This window comes from Amblyraja radiata, chromosome 2, assembly GCF_010909765.2.
Source record: "Amblyraja radiata isolate CabotCenter1 chromosome 2, sAmbRad1.1.pri, whole genome shotgun sequence".
Lineage (NCBI taxonomy): Eukaryota > Metazoa > Chordata > Chondrichthyes > Rajiformes > Rajidae > Amblyraja > Amblyraja radiata.
Genome location: NC_045957.1, coordinates 35841151 through 35866963, shown reverse-complemented (window position 1 = coordinate 35866963; position 25813 = coordinate 35841151). Strand labels below are relative to the sequence as shown.

Here is a 25813-nt window from a genome sequence, read left to right as displayed (position 1 = left end):
ACTAAACTAAATGCATGCCCTCTTTCAATTGTCCTTTCACATTGGAAATTGATCTAATATTTCAGATTCTGCCTAATAATTTTATGATTAAACCATTTCAATTAAATCCCTTCTAAGGCTGTTCTGCCCTGAGCATGATAACCTTCAACCTGTCAATTCTATCCCTTCAAATTACCGTCACAACTGAGTAGAATCTCAGTGCCCAGGACACCATGCTCCTGTCCTTCATCCTGTCCTTCATCCTGTGAATTGGATGAGTAATCATCATCAGCCTACATGGATCACTTGATTAGGCTGACAAGACCCCATTTTAATCACGTCACCAATTATTCAATCAAATGCTCTTGTGGTGCAGTAGTTCAGTAAGAAGGTGCTGATTGGGAATCACAGGGCTACATGCTAATATTTTCCCACCATTCCATGATGGGATAATTGGATCATTCCAGTGTTCCCACCCTGTGCTCCTGTACAGCGTTGGCATGTCACTGTGCTGATGTTAACTGGGAAACTGGGTCATCATTTCAAGTACGCATCAAACAACCATTTGCCTCAAGGTTCACAATCTAGCGTAAATACAAGGGACTGCAGTTGCTGGTTTACAAAAAAAAGACACAAAGTGCTGGATTTACCCAGCGCGCCAGGCAGCATCTCTGGAGAATATGGATAGGCAATGTTTTGAATCGGGCCCTTCTAAAGTCTCCGAACATGGATAGGTGATGTTTCATGTCAGAACATGGATAGACGATGTTTTCTGTCGGAACCTTCTTAAGACTCTGAGGAAGGGTTCTGACCCGAAACGTAGCCTATTCATGTTCTCCAGCAATGCTGCCTGACCTGTTGAGTTACTACAGCACTTTTTGACTTGTTCACAATCCAATCTTGGGAACAGTGCTGAGACCATTGGCCTGTTTGTCATAGGTCTCTGCAACTACCAGAAGTGAAGTAAATTCTGCGCCTGATTATTGCAAGAATGGGCTCTGCGAAAAACATTCAGCCACTCTGAGTTTATAATGTTATAGAATAATAGAGTCATAGAGTGATACAGCATGGAAACAGGCCCTTTGGCCCAACTTGCCCACACATGTCCCACCTGCCTGCTCTTAGCCCCTATCCCTCTAAACCTGTCCTATCCATGTGTCTGTCTAAATGTTTCTTAAATATTGCGATAGTACCTGCCTCAAGTACCTCCTCCGGCAGCTCGTTCCATACAACCACCACCCTTTGTATAAAAACATTACCCTTCAGGTTCCCGTTAAATCATTCCCCGCTCACCTTAAGCCTGTGTCCTCTGGTTCTCAATTCCCCTACTCTGGGCAAAGGATGCTGTGAATTTATCTGATATTTTCCACTTTGACAAGGCTGTTCCATTTTGGATCTGTGGATCTTTGGATTTTGCCCTCTTCACATTTTCCATTTTTGTCTTTTAAGTCCCCATTAATTACTAGCATTTGCATCAATGTTTACAGTCCAGCACTGAATAAATGAATACTCATGGCTAAGATCTTTGCAGAGATGTGCATTTTCGGAAGCAAGTTTGATATTTAGCAAGCGGGTAATAATTCCCACTAGAACTTAATATGCTGTGAGATCATTGACTTCAGTTTGCCTGGGATCAGGTGTTACATTCTGTGAACCTTCTGCAAGTAAATAGCAGGAACGTTATCAGCTTAGCTGGATTTAGTTTACTACGCAGTCTTCCACCACCACTGGGCACTTGCCATTCCGTAAAGGTTAAATTGGAAACTTTCGCTCAACTCCTGTGCAAGTGGTCAGAGCTTCCAGTACAGGCCTCGTAAAAAGGCCTAGTATGCGATGCCTGATAAAACAAGTCCATCCGGCAATTCACGCAGCCATGAACTGCGTGCCAGAGCAAAAGTGACCAAAATAAATAATGGCAGCAAAATGATTTCACTGGCACCGGTATAGAGCTGCTGCCTCACAGTGCCAGGGACCCGGGTTCAATCCTGACCTCAGGTGCTGTCCGTGTGGAGTTTGCATGTTCTTCCTGTGAGTGGATGGGTTTCCTCCGGGTGCTCTGGTTTCCTCTCACACCCCAAAGACGTGCGGGTTTGTGGGTTAATTGGCCTGTGTAAAATTGGCCCTGGTGTGTAGGGAGTGGATGGGAAAATGGGATAGCATAGAACCCGTGTGAACATGTGATAGGCGTGGACTTAGTAGATCGAATGGCTTGTTTCCACGCTGTATCTTTCAGTCAGTCTTTCAAAATCCAGCAACAACTTACTGACCTGATAATTAGATATCACTGTGCTGCATTTTTCAATTTAAAATCAGGGGCTTCACAATGTGGAACTGGACTGCGTGTGATGGACCTTATGGGCACTTACAATATAATCTGGCACCATACAGGGTCATTTTCAGTCAACTGCCTGCAAGTTATTAGATTCCTTGTTTTTAATCTTTCAAATTACTCCAATAACCAATAGACCTTTGTAGCCTTATTTGCAGCATTTGGTTTTACATTTAAAGTTTCTGTTAAATAACATTTGCGTCAATAAATTAGATCACCTTTTTAAACCCAAAATGTACCAACCTCCCTGCGTTACAATCTCTAAGGTCAATTTCAGTCCATTTAGTTCAGAAACATATGCAGACAGGGTAATGAAATTGGACGGACAGAGGCTACTATGAAGCATTGGGGAGTGGATCAAATGGACTCTATCAATGCTCTCAGTATTTTTGTACTCTTAACTGTGAGTTTCGGTCTATTTGGTTTTTCATTGCTTGCGATGATATATCACAAAGAACTGCTGTCGGTCTCTTTCAAGCATTATTTGATGCATTGATATTCCCCCAGGCGTAAGATGTCCAGAACTATAGAGATATCCATAGACCGGTACAGTGCAGCTACAGGCCATTTGGCCCACCATGCCTGTGCAGAACATGATGCCAATCTGTAACTAATCCCATCTGTCTGTACATTTTCTACATCTCTTTATTCCATGCATGTTCATGTGCCAGTCTTATAATAATAATAATAATACATTTTATTTACGGGCGACTTTCAAGAGTCTCAAGGACACCTTACAAAAATTTAGCAGGTAGAGGAAAAACATGTAAGGGGAATGAAATAAATAGTAGAGACATGACTAGTACACAAAGTAAAGACAGAATTCAATACAAAACACAATACGAGGCAATTAATGCACAGATGAAAAGGGAGGGGGACGTGGGGCTAAGGATAGGCAGAGGTGAAGAGATGGGTCTTGAGGCGGGACTGGAAGATGGTGAGGGACACGGAATTGCAGATCAGTTGGGGGAGGGAGTTCCAGAGCCTGGGAGCTGCCCTGGGGAAGGCTCTGTCCCCAAAACTGCGGAGGTTGGACTTGTGGGTGGAGAGGAGACCGGCTGATGTGGATCTGAGGGACCGTGAGGGTTGGTAGGGGGAGAGGAGGTCAGTGAGATATGGGGGGGCCAGATGGTGGAGGGCTTTGTAGGTGAGGACCAGGATTTTGTAGGTGATCCGGTGGGAGATGGGAAGCCAGTGAAGTTGTTTGAGGACTGGAGTGATGTGATGCCAGGGTTTGGTGTGGGTGATGAGTCGGGCGGCTGCGTTCTGGACCAGTTGGAGTCGGTTGATGTAGGTGGAGCTGATGCCAAGGAGAAGTGAGTTGCAGTAGTCCAGTCGGGAGGAGATGAAGGCATGGATGAGTCTTTCAGCAGCGGGAGGTGTGAGAGAGGGTCTGGGTTTGGCGATGTTGCGGAGATGAAAGAAGGAGGTTTTAATGACATTTTTAATGTCTTATGCCTCTTAAACGGTGCTATTGCATGTGTTTTGACCTCTTACCATGGCTGTGCCTTCTAGGCAACTAGCAATCGCTGAGCAAAATAAAATCTATAGTTCCACATTTCCTTTAAACTTTCCCCCTTTCCGCTCAAGCTCATACCCTCTGTTATTTGACATGTCCACCCTCAGACAAAGTCTCTGACTATCTACCCTACTTGTGCCTCTCATCATTTTAGTTTTTTGTCCAAACCCTTCTTCGATTTAATACTCTCTAATTTAGGCAAGAAGGTTGAGGGGGCACCTCATTGAAATTTACCGAATACTGAAAGGCTTGGATAGAGTGTATGTTGAGAGGATGTTTCCACTAGAGGGAGAGTCCGGGACCAGAGGTCATAGCTTCAGAAAAAAAGGATGTTCCTTTAGGAAGGAGATGAGGAGGAATATCTTTAGTCAGAGGGTGGTGAATCTGTGGAATTCTTTGCCACCGATGGCTGTGGAGGCCAAGTCAGTGGATATTTTTAAGGCAGAGATAGATAGCTTCTTGATTAGTACAGGTGTCAGAGGTCATGGAGGGAAGGCAGGAGAATGGGGTTCGGATAGAGAGATAGATCAGCCATGACTGAATGGCAGAGTAGACTTGATGGGCTGAATGGCCTAATTCTGCTGCTATCACTTATGACTGTATGACCTTTTGAATATCCTGGTGAAGCCCTTCTGCACACTCTCCAAAGCATCCACATCCTTCCTGTAATGTGGCAACCAGAATTGCAGTGACTCACATTTACTTGTCCAGATGAGGTGTTAAAGCAGCTGCTGCTGTTGAAAGGACTCTGAGCCTTTTGAGTTAATAAGCTTCATCGATGGATCTTCATATGAATAAAATATCATTATTTACTGGAACAAGCAACATGAGCGGTGTACACAATTAACTTATCTGTATTCTCAAAGGTGGGAAAGGAAAGTGGTTTCAGGGTGATTATTAGCCATTCATTGGAGATGTCTATTCAATGTGAAATTGCCATGCACAATCATGTACATGGTGTAGAAACAAAAAAACTGCAGATGCTGGTTTACACAAAAGGACACAAAGTGCTGGAGTAACCCAACATTTCTGGGGAACATGGCAGCATTTCTGGGGAACATGGATAGGTGATGTTTCGGGTCAGGACCCATTTTCAGACACGTTCATGGGACTAAAATGAAAGATGTAGTAAGTTTCTCGATCATTAGTGTTCCATATTTAGAATATTACCTCATGTTGTTGAAACTCTACTTTCCAGATCACATTGAAGGGAGTTCAGCTGAGTGTGGTGAAGGGCAAGCTTGATGGATCAGTTGGGCTTCTCTAATCCATTGTAAACTCTAACATTTTAGCTCCTACATTAGTAATTAAACATCCAGATCGCTGTTAACTGAAAATTAGGTCACGGCTACTCATTTATTATCCTGCGTTAGGAACCACACATGCTGCAGCCCACAGGGTTCTTAAATGGGAAATGCATGGTGGCGTTTGAAAGGGATGCAATAATGTGACATTGATACACTCTCTCTCTCTCTCTTTTTTTTTTTGCCCAGACTTTTATTTAGCGTATTACATTTAATTTACTTTATTTTGTAGATGCAGCACAGGGTCAGAGAATCTCTTGCCCAGAGTAGGGGAATCGAAGACCAGAGGACATAGGTTCAAAGTGAAGAGAAAAATATTTAATAGGAATCTGAAAGGTAACCTTTTCACACAAAGGGCAGTGGGTGTATGGAACATGTGCCAGTGGGTGTATGGAACAAGCTGCCAGAGTTGAGGCTGGGACTATCTCAAAGTTTAAGAAACAGTTAGACAGGTACATGGATAGGACAAGTATGGACCAAGGGCAGGCAGGTGGGACTAGTGTAGCTGGGACATTTTGGCTGGTGTGGGCAATTTTGGACGAAGGGCCTGTTTCCACACTGTATCACTCTATGACTCTATGATTGCCTACTGGACCATCTTTTTTGTTACTACCATGATCCTTCACGAAAGAGCATATATTCCAGGCTGCATTTCCACTGACAGAGAACTGGAGATGGTTGTGTCTGACATTAACCTAAGGCTTTTAAGAGAAATTATCCTACCCAACGAGTTGCTTGACCTGGAGTCTTAAAAGGAGGGTGTGATAGATTCAATAAAGACTTTCAGCAGGCGATTCAATAAATAATATGGAAGGAAGAGTTGGCAGAGATTAATGCTTAGGACTATGACATAGTGGCCACTGCAGAAACATGGTCACCAGAGGGACATGACTGGCAGCTCAATGTTCTGGGGTTTCATAAGGTCATAAGGTCATGTGATAGGAGTAGTATTAGGCCATTCGGCCCATCAAGTCTGCTCCGCCATTCAATTATGGCTGATCTATCTCTCCCTCTTAACCTTCTCCCCATAATCCCTGAAACCCATACTAATCAATCTATCTCTGCCTTCAAAATATCTATTGACTTGGACTCCACAGACTTCTGTGGCAAAGAATTCCACAGATTCACCACCCTCTCACTGAAGAAATTCCTCCTCATCTCCTTCCTAAAGAAATGTCCTTCAATTATGAGGCTATGACCTCTAGTCCTAGACTCTCCCACTAGTGGAAGCATCCTCTCCACATCCACTCTATCCAGGCCTTTCACTATTCAGTAAATTTCAATGAGGTCTTCCCCCTCATCCTTCTAAACTCAAGTGAGTACAGGCTCAGTGATGTCAAATGCTCATCATATGTTAACCCACTCATTCCTGGGATCATTCTTGTAAACCTCCTCTTGATCCTCTCCAGAGCCAGCACATCCTTCCTCAAATATGGGGGCCAAAATTGCTCACAATATTCCGAATGCGGCCTGACCGGCACCTTATAGAGCCTCATCAGTTTTGATGTTTCAAACATAGTCAAGGGGGATGGAAAACAGATGGAGTAGTTGTGCTGCTAATCAGGGACACTGTCACAGTGGCACACTCGAAGCAAAGACAGAAAGGACATACTCTAAGGTTTGTCCCTGAAGCGATGTGCGTAGTGTTTAGTAACAAGAAAGGTATGAGCACTCTAATAGGATTGTACTATGGGCTTCCATTAGCAAGCGGGAGATAGAGGAACAGATATGTAGGCAGTTTACATAAAGAAGCCAAAGCAACAGTGGATTCTGACCTCAGGTGCAATCTATGTGGAGTTTGCACATTCTCCCTGTAATCCCGTGGATTTCCTCCGGGTGCTCCAGTTTCTTCCCATTCTGGGTTAGTAGGTTAATTGGCCTCTGTAAATTGCCCCTGGTGTGCAGGGAGTGGACGAGAAAGCAGGATAACATAAAACGAGTGTGAATGGGCGACCGCTGGTTGGCATGGACACAATGGGCTGTTGGGCCTGTTTCTATGCTGTATCTCTAAAAACAAAAAGAAACTTTAAAAAAGTAAGATTGTCTTATGGGTGACTTTAACTTCCTCAATATTGACTGGGACTTGTTCACTGCTAAAGACTTCAAATGGGCAGAATTTGATCTGAGGAAATCTTGTTCTTGAGGAAAGAGAGTTTTTGAAACTATTTGTGGATAGTCCAACCCGAGAAGGGAACATACTGGACCTTGTGTTGGGAAATGAGCCTGGCCAGATGACTGGTGTTACAGTGGAATACCATTATGGGAATAGTGGTTACAACCTCTAATTTTGAAGCTAAAGGTTGAAGCTTGTGGAAAGTTACTAAATTGGAGCAAGGAAAATCACAACGTTATTAGACAGGAGCTGGGGAGGGGATGCTGGAAGCAGTTCTTCTTGGGCAAGTCCCACATCGGACATGTGGGAGTTATTTAAAGGCCAGTTTATTCAGGACCTGCATGTTCCAGTAGGAGAGGGATGAGAACTTCGTATGATGAGGGAGGTTGTAAGTTTGGTCAAAAAGACAAAGCAACTGTATGCAAGGTTTAAGAGGATGGAGTCAGACAGAACCTTTGATGAATATAGAGAAAGGAGGAAATAACTCAACTGGCTGATTAGAAGGGCAGAAAGGGGCCACAAAATGGTTTTGGTGAGTCAGATGAAAGAAAATCTCAAGGTTTTTTTACACTTACATTAAAAACAAGAGGAGAAGGTGGGCTGCTCAAGGATAAAGGAGGGAATTTTTGCTTGGAGTCAAGATATGTAGGTGAGGTACTTAACAGGTACTTTGCATCTGTTTTCACCCCAAGGAGAATTACATGGAGGACAGTGAAATCAATGTGGAGAATACTAACATGCAAGGGCAGTTTGAGATTAGGAATGAGAAGGTGTTAGAGTTTTGGAAGACCATTAAGGTGGATAAATCCCTAGTGTCTGATGGAATTTACCCTAGGTTATTGGGAGAGACAAGAGAAATTATTGCAGGAACCTTGACAAAGATCTTCATATCTTCTCCTGCCACAGGCAAGGTTCTGGAGAACTTTCTTCAGAGTACTTTCAGTCTGAAGAAGGGTTCTCGACCTAAAACGTCACCTATTCCTTTTCTCCAGAGATGCTGTCTGACCCATTGAGTTACTTCAGCTTTTTGTGTCGATCTTCGGTTTAAACCAGCATCTGCAGTTCCTTCCCACACATGCGGAGTACTAATGTTGTTCCATTGTTTAAGAAGGAAAGTCGAGCGAATCCCGGGGAATCATAGACCAGTAAGCCTCGTGTTAGTGGTAGGGAAACTATTGGAGACAATTCTTCAGGATGGAATTTACTTCCATTTGGAAGAGAATGGGTTAATAATGGACAGTCAGCATGGCTTTGCACATGCAAATGGTGTTTTGCTAAATTGATCGAGTTTTTTGAGGAGGTGACGGAGATGAGGGTGGGGCAGTGGATGGTCTCTTTTAGATGCCGGATATTAATAAGGCATTTGATAAAGTCCCCCATGGTGGGCTGATCCAGAAGATTAAGATGCATGGGATTAACAGTGACTTGGTCGTATGGATTCAGAACTTGTTTACTGTTAGAAGACAGAGGGTTGTGGTGGAAGAACAATATTCAGGTTGAGGTTTGTGACCAGTGGAGTTCTGCAGGATCTATGCTGGGACTTCTGCTGCCTGTGATTTATATAAATGACTTGGAGGTAAACACAGATGGGCTGATTAGTAAGTTTGCAGTTGACATCATGATTGCTGGTGTTGCAGACTGTGAAGAAGGCTGTTAAACTGTACAGTGGGATATAGGCGCTGGAGAAATGGGTGGAGAAATTGCATTCAAGCAAGTATGTAGTGGGATTTTGGGGTCCATGTTTATAACTCCCTGAAAGCAACAACACAGATTGATAAGAGTAGTAAGGAAGGCATGTCGTATGTTTGCTTTTATTGGCCACGGCATTGAGAATAAGAACCAGGAAGTCATGATGCAGCTTGATAGGACTTTGGTTAGGCCTCTTTGGTGTATAGTGTGTAGTTCTGGTCGCCCCAGTACATGAAAAGTATGGAGGCTTTGGAAAGGGTGCAAAGGAGGTTTACCAGAATAATGCTTGGAATAGGGTGTATTAGCTACAGGGTGAGGTTTGACAGATCTGGATGGATTTCTCTGCAACATCAAAGGATGAGCAGAGACCTGATAGAGGTATATAAAATTATTAGGCATAGATGGGGTAGACAGACAGAACCTTTTTTCCAGGATTGAAATATTAAGAAATACGAGAGGGCATAAATTTTAAGTGAGATGGGCACACTTTAAAGGGGATTTGCAGGGAAACATTTCGACACAGATAGTGATGTGAGCCAGGAATCCACATGCTAGGAGTGGGAGTTGAGGCAGATACGGTAGTGACATTTAAGAGAGTTTTGGATTGGCAGGGAGTAGAAGGACATGAATTATGTGCAGGCAGATAAGAATTAGTCTCGATGTCATGTTGAGAATAGAATTTGCGGGTTGAGGTACATGTTTCTGCGCTGTACTGTTCCATGTCTTTTATTTTTCTCTACAATGCTTCGTAACATCTAGAAAAATTCAAAAAAACTGCAAAAGAGATGTATTTAACAATTATAATCAACAAAATAAAATGAACTAAAGGCTTATACTTTTGTAGTTCCTCTAATCAGAAATATATATATTTTTAAGTGCGCTCACTGTATTCCTAACTTTCCCATGAAACCTGTGGTGAAGTCAATAGGCTCGTGGATCCTGTCCCAGCTCTCCCAGGCACAGTATTCATGAGCCAATTCCCTGATGTAAGTCAAGTCAAGTCAATTTTATTTCTATAGCACATTTAAAAACAACTCTCGTTGACCAAAGTGCTTTACATCAGTGCAGGCGCTAACGTGCTACATACAATGGTACATAGATCTAACAATACATACATGAATACATACATACAGCACTCCCTCAGAGGGCCTCAAGAAATGCTTGTGAGTAGAAATAGGTTTTAAGTCTAGAATTAAAGGAGTCGATGGAGTGGGCAGTTCTGATGAGAAGAGGGAAGCTGAGGAATCTCAGCGGGTCTATGTGCCACCATGTGGTCATATGCAAAGTCCTGCAGTGGAACTCACTGATACCTGAAATCAGTCCGTAAGTTCTGCACTTGGTTCTTGGTTCTTGGTTTCTTGGTCCTCCAAAATATTCCAAAATGGAATTTAAACTGGAGGTGGCGACTTGAACAATTAGAAAGGAAAAATCATGCACATATCTTCTGGAGTTGCCCAAAAATAGAACCATTTTGGGACAGAGTGAATTCAGAATTAAAGGAGGTATTAGAATATTTAGTCTCCAAGAAGTGTTCCATTTCATACCTGGGTAACATAAATACAGTGGTGCTGAAGGAAGATCATTACTTGGTTAAAATACAGCTGGCAGAAAGGCCATTACCAGAAACTGGCTTGCAGCGGACACACCCAGACTTAAACAATGGTTAGACATAGCACAGGAAATATTTCTCATGGAGAAAATGACATATTCTCTAAGAGTGAAAGAAGACGAGTTTAACAGAAAATGTCAACACTATCATTTTATTGACAATAATGTAAGTTGTTGGAAAATGTTTTAATGAGAAAATAGTTCTGTATACTGCATCATTAATTGTAAACTGAACCCCCTGCTGCACTGTTGCACGTTTCACTGCATTGTTGTATGTTTCGTTGGTATACTTATGTTTTATTTGTGTATGCATAAAAGCAATAAAGACTAAAGTGAAAAAAAGAAAGGATTTGCCCTGATTTAAGGTGTTGACAAATACTGAAGTGAATTTGATTCACCTTGCTAATAATTGATTTATTTTTGCTTATTTTTTTAATAAATCTATCCTCAAAAGAATGCAAGAACTTTGATGAAAGCTGGAATTAATAGCTATTAGCAGTGGATCAAAAGCACTCGAGAAAATGTTGCTTTCATTCCAGTCAACGCAACTATAGAGTCATTGAGTGATACAGTGTGAAAACAGGCCCTTCGGTCCAACTTGCCCACACCGGCCAACATGTCCCAGCTACACTAGTCCTACCTGCCTGCGTTTGGTCCATGTTCCTCCAAGCTTGTCCTATCCATGTACCTGTCTAACTGTTTCTTAGATGTTGGGACTCGACTCCAAGATGGCACCTGCTTGCGGCGACTTTTACAAAACACCAGAACAGAAAAGGATTACTTACAACTCCCATCAACTCACCTGGATCAGGAAAAGAGCAGAAATTGGCGCCGTAACAGACAAGCTGCTTGGGCACCTGAAGGCTCTTGCGATTTCGCGATCTCTCGCAGCTGCGGGAGCCCCGAACTTTAAACCTTCCCACACTCGCTGGAAAACACCCGACCCGATAGAAGAACGCAGGTACTGTATCTGGAAACTCCAGGATGACTTCCAGAGCCAACGAGCTGGATCTTCCAGGAACAACGGAGATGGAGCTGCCGACTTTGAGGGAACACCCGTTTGTAACGGAGCTGGAGCTGCCGTCTGTGATGGAATCCCCGTTCCAGCGCAGGTTCGCAGAAACAGCAGGTACAGTAAACACCTTACCTGGAAACTACGGGGAGGCCTCCATTGTGTCCGGAAACGTGGCCGACGGGCAGGACTTCAGGTCAGACTGAAGCGCAGGGAACTTCAGCCCCCTCTCCCTACTATCCTACTGGCCAACGTACAGTCCCTTTAAAATAAAGTGGAGGACTTATGGGCAAGGCTGCTTTATTAAAGGGAGCTGAGGGAATGCTCTGTGTTGTGTTTCACAGAGACATGGCTCACCCCCAGCTCCCCAGACTCAGCGGTCCAGCCTGAAGGGTTCTCCATCCACCGTATGGACCGTACCCTGGCATCTGGGAAAGGGAGAGGAGGGGGCATCTGCCTCGTGGTAAACTCTGCGTGCTGCACAGTCCTGTCCAACTCCTGCTCTCCAAACCTCAAACATCTGGAGGTGAAGTGCCGTCCCTTCTATCTCCCAAGGGAATTCACCTCCATTATCCTGACCACGGTCTACATCCCACCCCAGGCAGACTTCCTTCTGGCACTGGAGGAGCTGCACGCCGTGATCAACAAGCACCAGACCTCTTAAACCGAGGCATTTACCACCATAGCCGGGGACTTCAATAAAGCAAACCTCATGAAATGGCTCCCAAATTTCCATCAACATATCTCCTGCTGCACCAGAGGACCAAACACCCTCGACCACTGCTGCACCACCATCAAGGATGCCTATCGCTCTGTCCCTCGCCCTCACTTCAGTAAATCCGACCATACCGCGGTGCTGCTTCTTCCTGCCTACAGGCAGCAATTGAAGAGCGCACCCCCAGAGGTGGGGACTGTACAGAGCTGGTCGGGGGGGGGGGGGGGGGGGGGGGGCGAGAAACAACTGCAGGACTGTTTGAAGTCTGTAGACTGGGCAATGTTCAGGGACTCGGCAACGGACCTGTCGTTACAGTCATCATAAAGAAAAGTGTTGATGACTGCATCTCAACAAAAACCTTCCGAGTGCTTCCCAATCAGAAGCCTTGGATGAACTTTGCGATCCACACACTTCTGAAGACCAGACGCCGGGCATTCATGTCTGATGATAAAGTGGTCTACAAGATGTCCAGATACGACCTTGGTAAGGCCATCAAAATGGCCAAAAGGGACCTGCTCCAAACTGGAGGATGAGACAGATGTTCGGCAGCTGTGGCGGGGCCTGAATGCAATCACCTCCTACAAGGCGAAATCAGGAGGTAGCTCGAATGTCGGCATAGCATCACTCCCTGATGAGCTCAATGCGTTTTACGCACGCTTTGATGTGCCTTCTCGAGCCCCCATTCGCTGTGATCGTATTTCAGTCAGTCACAGAGGCTGTACTCACTGTATACTCATGACTGTATCGCCGGTCATAGTGCGAACTCCATCATCAAGTTCGCTGACGACACCACTGTTGTGGGACGAGTCAGAGTATAGAAGTGAGATCGATCGAATGACCTAATGGTGCCAGCACAATAACCTGGCCCTCAACACCAGCAAAACCAAGGAACTGATTGTGGACTTTGGAATGGGTAGGATGGGGACCCACAGTCCCGTTTATATCAATGGGTTGATGGTGGAAAGGGTCAAGAGCTTCAAATTCCTGGGCGTGCATATCTCTGAAAATGTTTCCTGGTCCGAGAACACTGATGCAATTATAAAAAAAGCACATCAGCGCCTCTACTTCCTGAGAAGATTACGGAGAGTCGGTATGTCAAGAAGGACTCTCCCTAACCTCTACAGGTGCACAGTGGAGAGCATGCTGACTGGTTGCATCGTGGCTTGGTTCGGCAACTTGAGCGCCCTGGAGCAGAAAAGACTACAAAAAATTGAAAAACATTGCCCAATCCAACATCGGCCCTGACCTCCCTTCCATCGAGGTGATCTATCGCAGTCGCTGCCTCAATAAGGGTGGCAGCATCATCAAGGACCCACACCATCCTGGCCACACACTCATCTCCCTGCTACCTTCAGGTAGAAGGTACAGGAGCCTGAAGACTGCAAATATCAGGTTCAGAAATAGCTACATCCCCACAACCATCAGGCTATTAAACTCGGCTCGGACAAAACTCTGAACATTAATAGCCCATTATCTGTTTATTTACACTTTATCAGTTTATTTATTCATGTGTGTATATATTTATATAATGGTATATGGACACACTGATCTGTTCTGTATTCATGCCTACTATGTTCTGTGTGCTGAAGCAAAGCAAGAATTTCATTGTCCTATCAGGGACACATGACAATAAACTCTCTTGAACTCTTGAACTTGAACTTGGGATAGTCCCAGCCTCAACTACTTCCTCTAGTGGTGAGTGTTGTTCCAGACACCCACCACCATTTGTGTGAAAAAGTTACCCCCTCAGATTCCTATTAAATATTTTCCCCTTCACCTTGAATGTACGCCCTCTAGTCCTCGATTCCCCCACCGTGGGCAAGAGATTCTGTGTATCTCCCCGATTTATTCCTCTCATGATTTTATACAGCTCAAAAAGATCATTGCTCATCCTCCTGCTCTCCAACTAATAGAGACCCAGCCTACGCAACCTCTTCCTGTAGCTCAGACCCTCTAGTCCTGGCACCATCCTTGTAAATCTTCTCTGAACCCTTTCAAGCTTGACAATATATTTCCTATAAATGATCAATTAATCACAACAACAGAAATCAGCATTTATTACACCACATATTGTACCGTAAATCATCCAAAGTGCATTATGACGGCAAATTTGATGCAATGCACTTTGCAATGCAAATTAAGGCACATTGAGGGTGATCAAAACTCACTGAAAGGCATCTGCTTTAGAGACTGATTTAATGAAGGAATGAGATACAGTGTGTAGGAAGGAACTGCAGATGCTGGTATGCACCGAAGATAGACACAAAAAACTGGAGTAACTCAGTGGGACAGGCATCTCTGGAGAGAAGGATTGGGTGACATTTCGGTTCGAGACCCTTCTTCAGACCTTCTCGACCAGGAACGCTAGAGATGCTGCCTGCCCCGCTGAGTTACACCAGCTATTCGTGTGTCTCTTCAGTTTAAATCTGCATCTGCAGTTCCTTCCTACACATTTCGTCTGAATAGACCTATTCCTTTTCTCCAGAGATGCTACCTGACCCGCTGAATGAGATCATTTGACATAAGCCACATTAAAAGGTGATCAAAAAAGGTCGCTGAAAGACATCAGCTTCTGGGATTGATTGAATGAAGGAATGGGATACAGAGTTGGAGATGACTAGGGAGGGAATTCCATGGTGAAGGACCTAGACGTATTGACGGAATATCATCCATGATGGATTAATGGAAATGGGGGTGAGCAAGAGGGCGTAAAGGAAATTGTTGTGTACATTTTTGTAGAGACAAACAATGATCCTGTGGCACTGGTGAGTGATGTGGTATATCCGCATTATAACAATGTCACAAAGACACCAAATGGAACAAGTAGTCTGTGGCTTGATGCTGCAGATTCAACATGGATGGTAGGGTGTTAGGGCTGAGGGAAGATGCACAGACAGGCAGGGCTAAGTCCAGGGGAAGTCCGAAAACGGGCATTTAATTGACTCACAATGTGGATTGTAATGCGGCGCAGATATTTTACTCCATTTTTATTCGGAGTTGTGTTTCTTGCTGGCATTTCAGGAATCCTGAATGGAATTATTCATCTCCTCCGGACAGTGAGAAAACATGGAGTGGGTCCAGGACAGTGCCTGATAATATATGGTCTGTTCGAAGAGAAATGTTTGATGGATCAAATAATATTTCAAATTTTCTTCACCGATTGAGCGTGAAGTACCAGAAGTTGACCATAATGTTCCTCAAGTAATTTGTTAATAGTTCAAAAGTTGGCAAATAATGAGGTGCCAGCCATCACTCAAGCCAACTGCATCCAATAGATAATGCTTAAGCTGCAGTGTGGTGAACTCGTTCAATTGACTTAATGCCATGAAGAATATAACGTCTGCACTGCACACAGAATGGACAAGTAGGTAAAATTGTGCTTACTAATTCCAAAAATCAACTTTCGATAGCGCAGAGGTCAGTACGCATGATGGACAGGGCAACGACTGGGCAACTTTCCTCCCTTCTTCGATGAGCATTCGATAACCCAACCAGGCCAAGACAGAACTAGTCGGTATGCTCTCTACCTTAGGAGCTCAATACAGTTTGCAGTGACATGCCACATCTCAAGAGTCAAGTAGAGATTCAAGAGTGTTGTAATGTCAGATGTTCCTGATACAGAACAATAAAATTCTTACTTGCAGCAGCAAGCAAACCTCAAACCTGTGAGGAAGTAATGGATGTATTTGTGCAGGAAGGAACTCCAGATGCTGGTTCACACCGAAGATCGACACAAAATGCTGGAGTAACTCAGTAGGATGGGCAGCATCTCTGGAGATGCACCCTGTCCCATTGAGTTACTCTAGCATTGCAGCTCCAAAATTCATCAGCCCCCTATGTAAATTGCAAACTATTGTGCTTCCAAATGGATTAAAAGAGTCAAATGTACAATACTCATTGGGTAATAATTATGACAGTGCCATCTTCTTCTCTGTCATGTGCTGGGGCAGCAGGGCAAAGGCTGCGGACGGCAACAGGATTAACAAGCTCACTGGGAAGGCTGGCTCCGTCCTGGGGGCGGAGTTGGATTAATGGAGGTGCTTTTGATGGGGATGATGCTCCTCAAACTGCGGAGCATCTCGGACAATACAGCTCACCCCCTCCATGACACACTGGTCAACCTGAGGAGTACCTTCAGCAACAGACTGGTTCCACCAACATGCAGCACAGAATGCCACAGGAGATACTTTCCCCCTGTGGCTATCAAACTGTACAACTCCTTCCCCTTCTGTTGTGGGGTAAACTGACTCCCCTTCCTCCCCCCTCCCCAATCTTTGTACATCCCCAATCCTTTCCACTCGTCACTTTAATTTCATGTTTCGTGTATCTTGTTGTGTTTTATATGACTGTTGGCAGACCGATTTCCCTCCTGGGATTAATAAGTTCTGGTATCGTATCGTATGGTAAAATGCATTTGCTTGCTGACCACATTGTTTTAATGAACATGAAAAACTATTGGGAATATAGTTATAACAATAGTTCCTACTGTTAAATTTGAAGAGGGTGTAGAAGACCTTCACCAGAACGCTGCCTGGATTTAAGGATAAGGGGAGGTTGGACAAAAATGGATTGTTTCTCTCAATCATTTGAACTGAGAGGAGACCTGATAAAAGTTAATAAAATTATGAGAGGCATGGATAACATAGACTGTCAAAACCCTTCTCTCAGGGTGGAAATCTCATACTAGAGGGCATAGCTCTAAGATCAGAGGATAAATTTTCAAGGAGATGTGTACAAAATCATGAGAGGAATAGATCTGGTAAACGCACAGTCTCTTGACCAGAGTATAGCAATGTTACAAATTTTGAGATTTAAAAAATCAAGTCTGCAATTTATCCCATCAGATAAAGCATAAAAAGAAGTTTAATTTGACACTTAATTCACTTTCATATCTCAAGTATTTAAAAGGTTATGGCCATTTTCATACTCGGAAATTAGCATCTTGTTCCCTATTGATTTTCTATGGACATAACAAAAAAGCTGTGATCGTGGACAGTCAAACCCATGAATGAAATTTTCAGTTATCATAGATTGAAGCATTCTGAAACAAATATAAAATAATCTTACTTGGATGACCTGAAATTAAAGCATATAATTAGTTAGTTACCCAATTGTAGCTAATTCCAAACTTCAATTACTAGATGTAAACATCTATCCATTTCTTAAGAAATTATTAACATTTTTAAATAGCCTAAGTGTCCAAATAATATTCACAAAGAATTCACAATAAAACATGATTTTAAATCTCATTTACATTATTTATAGGCCAAATGGAAGGAATTTAATATTCAATTGCTGTAAATTAATGGCCATTTAAATCAGCTTTTGAGTGGGATCCTGTGGAACGCGCTGGTTTAGAACGTTCCCATTGCGGTAGATATGTGCCCCCAAATGCCCAGAAAAATACTGCGGGATTTAATATGGGCCCCAAATTAGCTACTCGCAACATAAAACTTTGTATAAAGGGATCTTAAGAAGCGCTTTTTAATGTAAAAATAAACAACCTACCTTCCGTTGTCCCCTGTATGAGATCCGACCCATTGTCGGTGGTCGCGGGTTTAGAGGTTAATTTTTAACTTACTCTAATAATTAAATAAACCCGTAAAATGTGAAAATAGCTCCAGCGAGCGAAACTTCAAGCGATTTTCCGTCAGCAACTGAGGTAAGCTGAACAAGCTCGATTTGAACAGCCTAGGGAAAATCGCGTTTTAAACCCGCCCCCCTCTAAATGGCGCCATAATCGCACACACGGGCTGGGACAGATCTGCAGCGACGCTAAGGTGGTTTTGCAACATACCTACAGAGTAGGGGAATCGAGAACCAGAGGACATAGGTTTCAGGTGAGGGGGGAAAGATTTAATAGGAACCTGATGGATAACCTTTTTCACACAAAGGGTGGTGGGTGTATGGAACAAGCTGCCGGTGGATGTAGTTGAGGCAGGTACTATCACAACTGTTACGACTCCCGAATGCAGGTACTTCAGAGCCGCGTAACATAATTCAAAAACCAGGTTCAAAAATAGTTTTAATTTTTCAATGGAACACAAAACCCAAACCTGATTCAAACAACCCAGTCAGGGATATGGATGGACTAACAAACAATTAAACAGTGCTCCAGCCAGCCACGTAATGGGCCGTTGAACCGGAGACTCTAAAACCTGCCTAAAGAGATATAACCCTGAAACAAAATACCCGAAAACACTAAGGTCAGCCTTTATCCGTCCCAATTCAATATTTGTTAACAAATAATGGTGAAAGTACACAAAGTTCTATGCCATGTGGCCAGGCCTTCCTCAGCTCACACCAGCAGGCTGCTCACAAGTCAGGGTCTACGAAGAAGAGAGAGAATCCTGGGAAACTCTGGTATTTAAGCTTCAGATGAGTCACCCGTCACCTGACGCAGCTTGGCCAATTGGGTACAGGAGCCTTTAACCCCTTGATTCCAGACTCACAGCCACGAGGCCTGTACTCGGGAGAGAAACAGAGAAAGGTAAGTACATAGCATTCACCAGGGGGGGGGGGGGGGGGGGTAAGCGCCTAACAGCAACGTTTAAGAAACATTTGGACAGGTACATGGATAGGACAGGTTTGGAGGGATGCGGTGCAGATGCAGGCAGCTGGGACTGGCATAGATGGTGCATCTTGGCCGGCATTGGCAGGTTGGGCCGAAGGGTTTGTTTCCGTGCTGTAAGACTCTCTAACTGTAAATAATGTGGAATTGTTTCTCACATTGAGGATAAATTGCTACAAGCACGAGAAGTGGAGAGGAAGGAGAGGGTTCTCAACAGACTTCCTGCACCATTATCTCAGATTGACTTGCAAATCAGCAGTGATGGGTTAAACATCCCAAGCCGGCAGTGCTTATAGGGAGACAAAGAAGTCTGTCCTTACACGGGAGACCACCCGACTAAGGTTTGCTGTTAGTCTCGTGGGATGAGCAGTCTCAGTCACAATCATCAGTCGCAGTCTTCCCAACTAGGCTGAATGCTGTGGAAAAAGATGGATATGCCCGTGATTCTGTGAGGGCAATGAACAATCGGAAGACTGTGGAGCATTGGCTTTCTGTCGCTCGGAGACAAACACCACATTTTTATTGCATGATTCAAGGCATGAGAATGTAAGGTGTCAAAGCATGATTAGGCCCCTGTGCCTGATCCACCATCCAACAAGATCATAGACGTTTAGCAGCATTTTCCTGCACCAACTCCGTATACTTTAGTTTCCCGACCATCTAAAAATCTATCAATCTTTGCCCTGAATGGATTTAGTAACTGAAGCAACATAACTGTTTAGGTAAGCAAGCCCAATGATGCAAAATCTTGTATTTGAAGGCATTTATTTTTATTACTGTCCTGCATGGCCAATTATTGTGGTTAGGGCCACACAGTGGCGTAGTGTTAGAGCTGCTGCCTTACAGCGCCAGAGACCCAGGTGCAATTTTGACTGCGGGTGCTGTCTGTACAAAGTTTGTCCATTATCCCTGTGACTGCGTGAGTTTCCTCTGGATGAGTTTAAGTTTGAGTTTAGTTAATTGCCAGGTGTAACAAGGTGCAGTGAAAAGCTTTTGTTGCGTGCTAACCAGTCAGCAGAAAGACAATACATGATTACAATCGAGCTCCACACTCCAAAGACGTACAGGTCTGCAGGTGAATTGGCTTTGGTAAAATTATAAATTGTCCTCCATGTGTGTAGGATAGTACTAGTGTTCTAGGTGATCACTGGTGCGTGTGGACTGGATGAGTCGAAGAGCTTGTTTCTATGCTGTATCTCTAAAGTCTAAAATCCACTTACCGCGGGTTCCAGACATGCTGGGCAAGGGGGAAACAATAATTTTGTGTCTGCACTGGTAAGACTCATATTAATTCTATATATTTAAGAGGTTACCTCTCATTCTTCCAAATTCAGGAGAACATAGGCTCAACTTCTCTTCTGATAACAAATCCGCTGTCTAACTAATTAATGTGTTGTTCCTTCACGATTCCCAGATCCCTCCGACCACCATCACCACCATCTCTCACTGTTTTAAGATACTTCACTTTTCACAACCAATATCATTTTCTGGAGAAACTTAACAAGCCATATTACACACAGCAGGATCCAGCAAGATCAATTTGGTAAAATAAACAACTCCAGTGACCCTGTGTCCTTTTCATTTCTAGCCTTTATCCACTCATGTGCCAGTCAGCCCCCTCTCACCTGTATCCACCTATCACTGTAATGAAAAGTAACTCCAGATATCGGTTTATACCAAAGACAGACACAAAATGCTTGAGTAACTCAGCGGGTCAGGCAGCATCTGACCAAGAGAGGAGGAGAACTTATTTAAAGTAGGCATTCCCTGAAGATAATTCACAGTGGAGCAGTCAAAATGTAATAAAAAGGAACTGCAAATGCCAGTTTTCAAGTCCCAACTTGAAGCATCACCTATCCACTTTCTCCAGAGATGCTGCCTGACCCACTGGGTTACTCCGGCATTTTCCTCTATCCTATTCCCTATCTGCCTATCACTTCCAAGGCTTTGTCTCCCCCAACTGTTTTCCAGCTGTCTCTCCCCTCTACAATCAGTCTGAAGAAGAATCCTGACCCAAAAGGTCATCTATCATCCCTTACACAGATGCTGCCTGGCCCATTGGGTTATTCCTGCGCTTTGTGTTTTACTCAAGATTCCATCATCTGCAGATCCATGGGTCTCCTGTGACATTGATCAATCCTTATTTGCCAAAACTTCTGCACTCTCTTTCAAATTATTCCATTGGACTACACTTCCTGCCTCAGAGGGCAGTGGAGGCAGGTTCTCTGGATGCTTTCAAGAGAGAGCTAGATAAGGCTCTTAAAAATAGCGGAGTCAGGGGATATGAGGAGAAGGCAGGAACGGGGTACTGATTGGGGATGATCAGCCATGATCACATTGAATGGCGGTGTTGGCTCGAAGGGCCGAATACTCCTACACCTATTGTCTATTGTCTATTGTCTTCCATTAGAACGGGTAGATTTCTTAAATGTCACAACCGAGAAACAGTTCTCCAGTCAAACAGTAGGCCCTCAGCATATCAGTGTGTTAGGACCACTGTGTTTAGTTTAGTTTAGTTTAGTTTAGTTATACATTGTGGAAACAGGCCCTTCGGCCCACCGAGTCCACGCCGATCCCCATACATTTACTCATCCTACACACACCAGGGCCAATTTACATTTATACCAAGCGAATTAACCTACTAACCTACATACGTCTTTGGAGTGTTGGAGGAAACTGAAGATCTCAGAGAAAACCCACGCGGTCAAGGGGAGAACGTACAAACTCCGTACAGACAATAGCTGCTATAGTTTTGCTGCATCTCTGTGTAATGCCACAAGACATAAACCAGATCACAATATGTTGTGCTACATGGCAATAAAATACTTATACTATTTTGAGCACATAGTCACTGCACAATGACTGGAGAGCCGCTGGTAGTTTAACAAAATGTATTATTAATGTCGGCCAAGTTTGATACACTCTCGACTAAAGCTTGGTTTAACTTACATCACCAGTACAAAGACTCGGAGTTAAACCTTAAGACTTGAGAGTTAAACGCTTTGCAAGATGATCGTAGTGGCATGGTCATAGTGAGGTCTGATTACTCTGAAAATATTCTCTGGAATCACTATAAAATTCATAACAACATATAATAGTGACTATGGGGAAATGTGCAGAGGGTAACCAATAAACACAAATATAAAGGTTACTAGACTGAGTGGGACCCGTTGGGTCCCAGCTTCACATGGGAGGGCTGATCCCCCAACGCAAAATTCCACCTATCCACCAATTCCAATATACACCCGCACACTGACACACACACACTCACTCACACTCGCACACATACACACACCATCCACCTCACACACACACTCACACACATACATTTACACATAAACACACACTCACACACACACACATACATTTACACATACACACACACTCACACACACACTCAACCTCCAACCTGGAGGACCAGTGGATCGCTCTTCATCTCGCCTCTTCCCTTCGACCTGTCCAGCACGGGAGACCCTAACAGGAGACAAATCTCCCACTGGCATAGCTTTAGGGTCACTGAGACACACATCTCCCCGACCACGACAAGGTTGCAATCCAACGGGGAGGTACCCTGCTGTAGCCTTAGACAATCTTCCTCATTGTCCAAATGCAACTAACTCTAATGTTATCCAGAAAATTACTAATTACACATTCTGCATTGTACATATATTGCATCAAAGTCATTTACACATATATCACAAATAACAAGAGTCCCAACAAAATCCTTGTGGTACAAAGTTTACTGACCCACAGTTATCTTGTGCAAACAGACACATGAATTTCTGTATTAAAATAATACGTTAAGGGTAGCAATGTTACAAAATTTTGAGATTTTAAAAATCAAGTCTGCAATTTATCCCATCAGATAAAGCATAAAAATAAGTTTAATTTGACACCTAATTCACTTTCATATCTCAAGTATTTAAAAACTTATGGCCATTTTCATACTGGGAAATGAGCATCTTGTTCCCTATTGATTTTCTATGGACATAACAAAAAAGCTGTGATCGTGAACAGTCAAAAGCCCATAACTTTCTTAAAAATTAAGAGAACTGAATGAAATTTTCAGTTATCATAGATTGAAGCATTCTGAAACAAATATAAAATAATCTTACTTGGATGACCTGAAATTAAAGCATATAATTAGTTAGTTACCCAATTGTAGCTAATTTCAGACTTCAATTACTAGATCTAAACATCTATCCATTTCTTAATAAATGATTAACATTTTTAAATAGCCTAAATGTCCAAATAATATTCACAAATAATTCACAATAAAACATGATTTTTAAATCTCATTTACATTAATTTATAGACCAAATGGAAGGAATTCAGTGTTTAATTGCTGTAAATAAATGACCATTTAAATCAGCTTTCCAGTGGGATCCTGTGAACGCGCTGGTTTAGAATGTTCACATTGCGGTAGATTTGTGCCCCAAATGCCCAGAAAAATACTGCGGGATATAATGGGCCCAAAATGAGCTCCTCGCAATATTAAACTTTGTATAAAGGGATCTTTAGAAGCCCTTTTTAATGTAAAAATATACAACTTACCTTCTGTGGTTTGCTTTATGAGACCCTGCGGTTGCTGGCGGTCGCGGGTTTAGAGATTGATTTTTAAACTACTGTAACTATTTTACGAGGCCTTTAAAACTAATAATAGCTTTTGCGACGGGGTCTTCCAGTGATTTTTCGTTAATAATTAACTAGGCTGAACATCTTTGATTTGAACAGCCTAGAGAAAATCGCGTTTTAAACCCGCCCCCCTCTAAACGGCGCCAAAATCGCGCACACCCGCAGCGACAGATTTTCAAAGACGCTTCAGGTAGGCTTTGCAACATACCTATTAAGGGTACCCCGAAATCTGAAAAAACCCAGAAAGTATTGGAATTTCTCAGTAAGCCCAGCAGCAATTGTGAAGGAATAAACAGGCTTAACATATCAGGTCAATGAAGAAAGATGAAAATGCTAGTACGGACTGGCACAATAAGAAAGTGTCCAACACTATGATAGCGGTATGACATACTGTACCAGTGATTTACCTTCATCCCAATTGATGACCTTTCATCAGAAATATATATATTTATTCCTCCCACAGCTCTTGACTCTCACTAATTATAATGTTCCCACACAGATTTTTAAAATTCATATCTACTCAATTAAATAATAATTTCTCTTTGGGTCTTGCCACTTCTCACCCTTAAAATGTGTAGTTCCACTTGACTTCATCATGTACCAAACATCAGTGATTAGTAGCTATATTTATTCTCCTTGTGAATCCACTTCACCGTATCAGCAGTAAAGGCTTTCTAAGTTGAGTATAGGGCCCTTGTTGTGACTCTTGTTATTTGTATTATATGTGTAAATGCCCTTGATAGGGGCCACAGTTTAAGAATAAGGGGTAAGCCATATAGAACGGAGATGAGGAAACACTTTTTCACACAGAGAGTTGTGAGCCTGTGGAAGTCTCTGCCTCAGAGGGCGGTGGAGGCCGCTTCTCTGGATACTTTTAAGAGAGAGCTAGATAGGGTTCTTAAAGATAGCAGAGTCAGGGGATATGGGGTGAATGCAGGAACAGGGTACTGATTGGGGATAATCAGCCATAATCACATTGAATGGCGGTGCTGGCTCGAAGGGCCAAATGGCCTAATCCTGCACCTATTGTCTATTGTCTTTCAGATGCACATTGATCCTCAGCCTAATGTCGCAGCTGAGAGACAACACCTCTAACACTGTGGTACACTTGGCCAAGTTGGCCAACCGCGAGTCACAGCACCAGGCGGAAGAGGGCTCTGCCCAAGCCGGCTGCCTGCCCCTTTTCCAGGATTCCGTCCGTATCCTAGTGGTTTCAGAGAGGGACTATGAGCTGTCCACGAGCACCATGGGGGATTTCCGGGAATGTTGGGCATCGCAGAGGAGGGAGGAGGGGGGTGATGTGCATCCTCAATATGAATGCTGATATTGTTGTCTAGTAGTTTACATAGTATATTTGTTGGACTAGTATTACGGTGGTGGCTTTTGTTTTGACTTACTTTGTACTGTAAATACCATTGTAAATAATTGATTCAATTATTTTTGGTTAAAAAAACCCACTGTGGTGCACCTTCCTTGGAGTCAGGTTAGCATAATGTTTCTGGAACGGATCTTGAAGCCACCACAACACATGAATATGTTCACAATATGAGTCATAGCCCACAGACGAGTAAAATGAGAATTTTAAAGTTCTGATGAGTCTGCATGTAATAAAAATTCGACAGGAATATTTCCTTCGCTTTGGGCAGAAAGTGATGAGAGGCAAACAATTTAACCATCTCACTGCTGGGGAGAGTTAAGGAGGAATTTCAGAGTGTGGTGCGTTGCTGGAGCTTGGGTTACACTGGGGTAAAGGGGAATATTGTACAGACGTTGGCAGCAGTAGACACACAGGGGAAAAAAGGTACAAAATATGGAGTTATTCTGCTAATGATCAAGCAAAAAGCTAGCACAGGCATGACACGCCGAATGGTTTTCTAATTGAAAATTGGTGTTATGGTATGTTCCTTGATGAATATGTATATACCATATATATATATATATATATATATATATAGTTGGAAGTAGAATCCCAAACTGTACCGTGTTGTGGAAATTACAAACTGCCTTGAATGCATGAGAGATTGAGCACAGAATTGCTTGCCTAAGTGCAAGTTTATGTTAAGTCACCTACTGCACAAGTCGGGGAGTGTCTGTATATATAAAGACACAAAGTGCTGGAGTAACTCACTGTTCTTTCAGCATTCTTCAGTCCCAATCCTGAAACTCCTTATCCAGTATCCCCAGAAGGCCATTTCCTTTTTTGCCATTCACTAAGGAAACTGACCACCACCTTCTCAATGCCGATTAAGGATAATAAATTAGGTCTTCCTAGATAGCCAGATCCTGAAAAATGGGTGAATAAGAGAAAATATTCTGAAAATACAAAAATAGGCTTAGAT

At 43.2% G+C, this 25813-nt stretch overlaps 1 long non-coding RNA gene across 1 annotated transcript; it reads left to right on the top strand.

Moving 5' to 3' along the window:
* The first annotated feature begins 10540 nt into the window (after positions 1-10540).
* LOC116984137 lies at positions 10541-25131 on the top strand. Its single transcript, XR_004414893.1, has 3 exons — positions 10541-10678; positions 15182-15186; positions 25121-25131. It is a non-coding gene; the product is annotated as an uncharacterized LOC116984137 (long non-coding RNA).
* Positions 25132-25813: the final 682 nt, after the last annotated feature.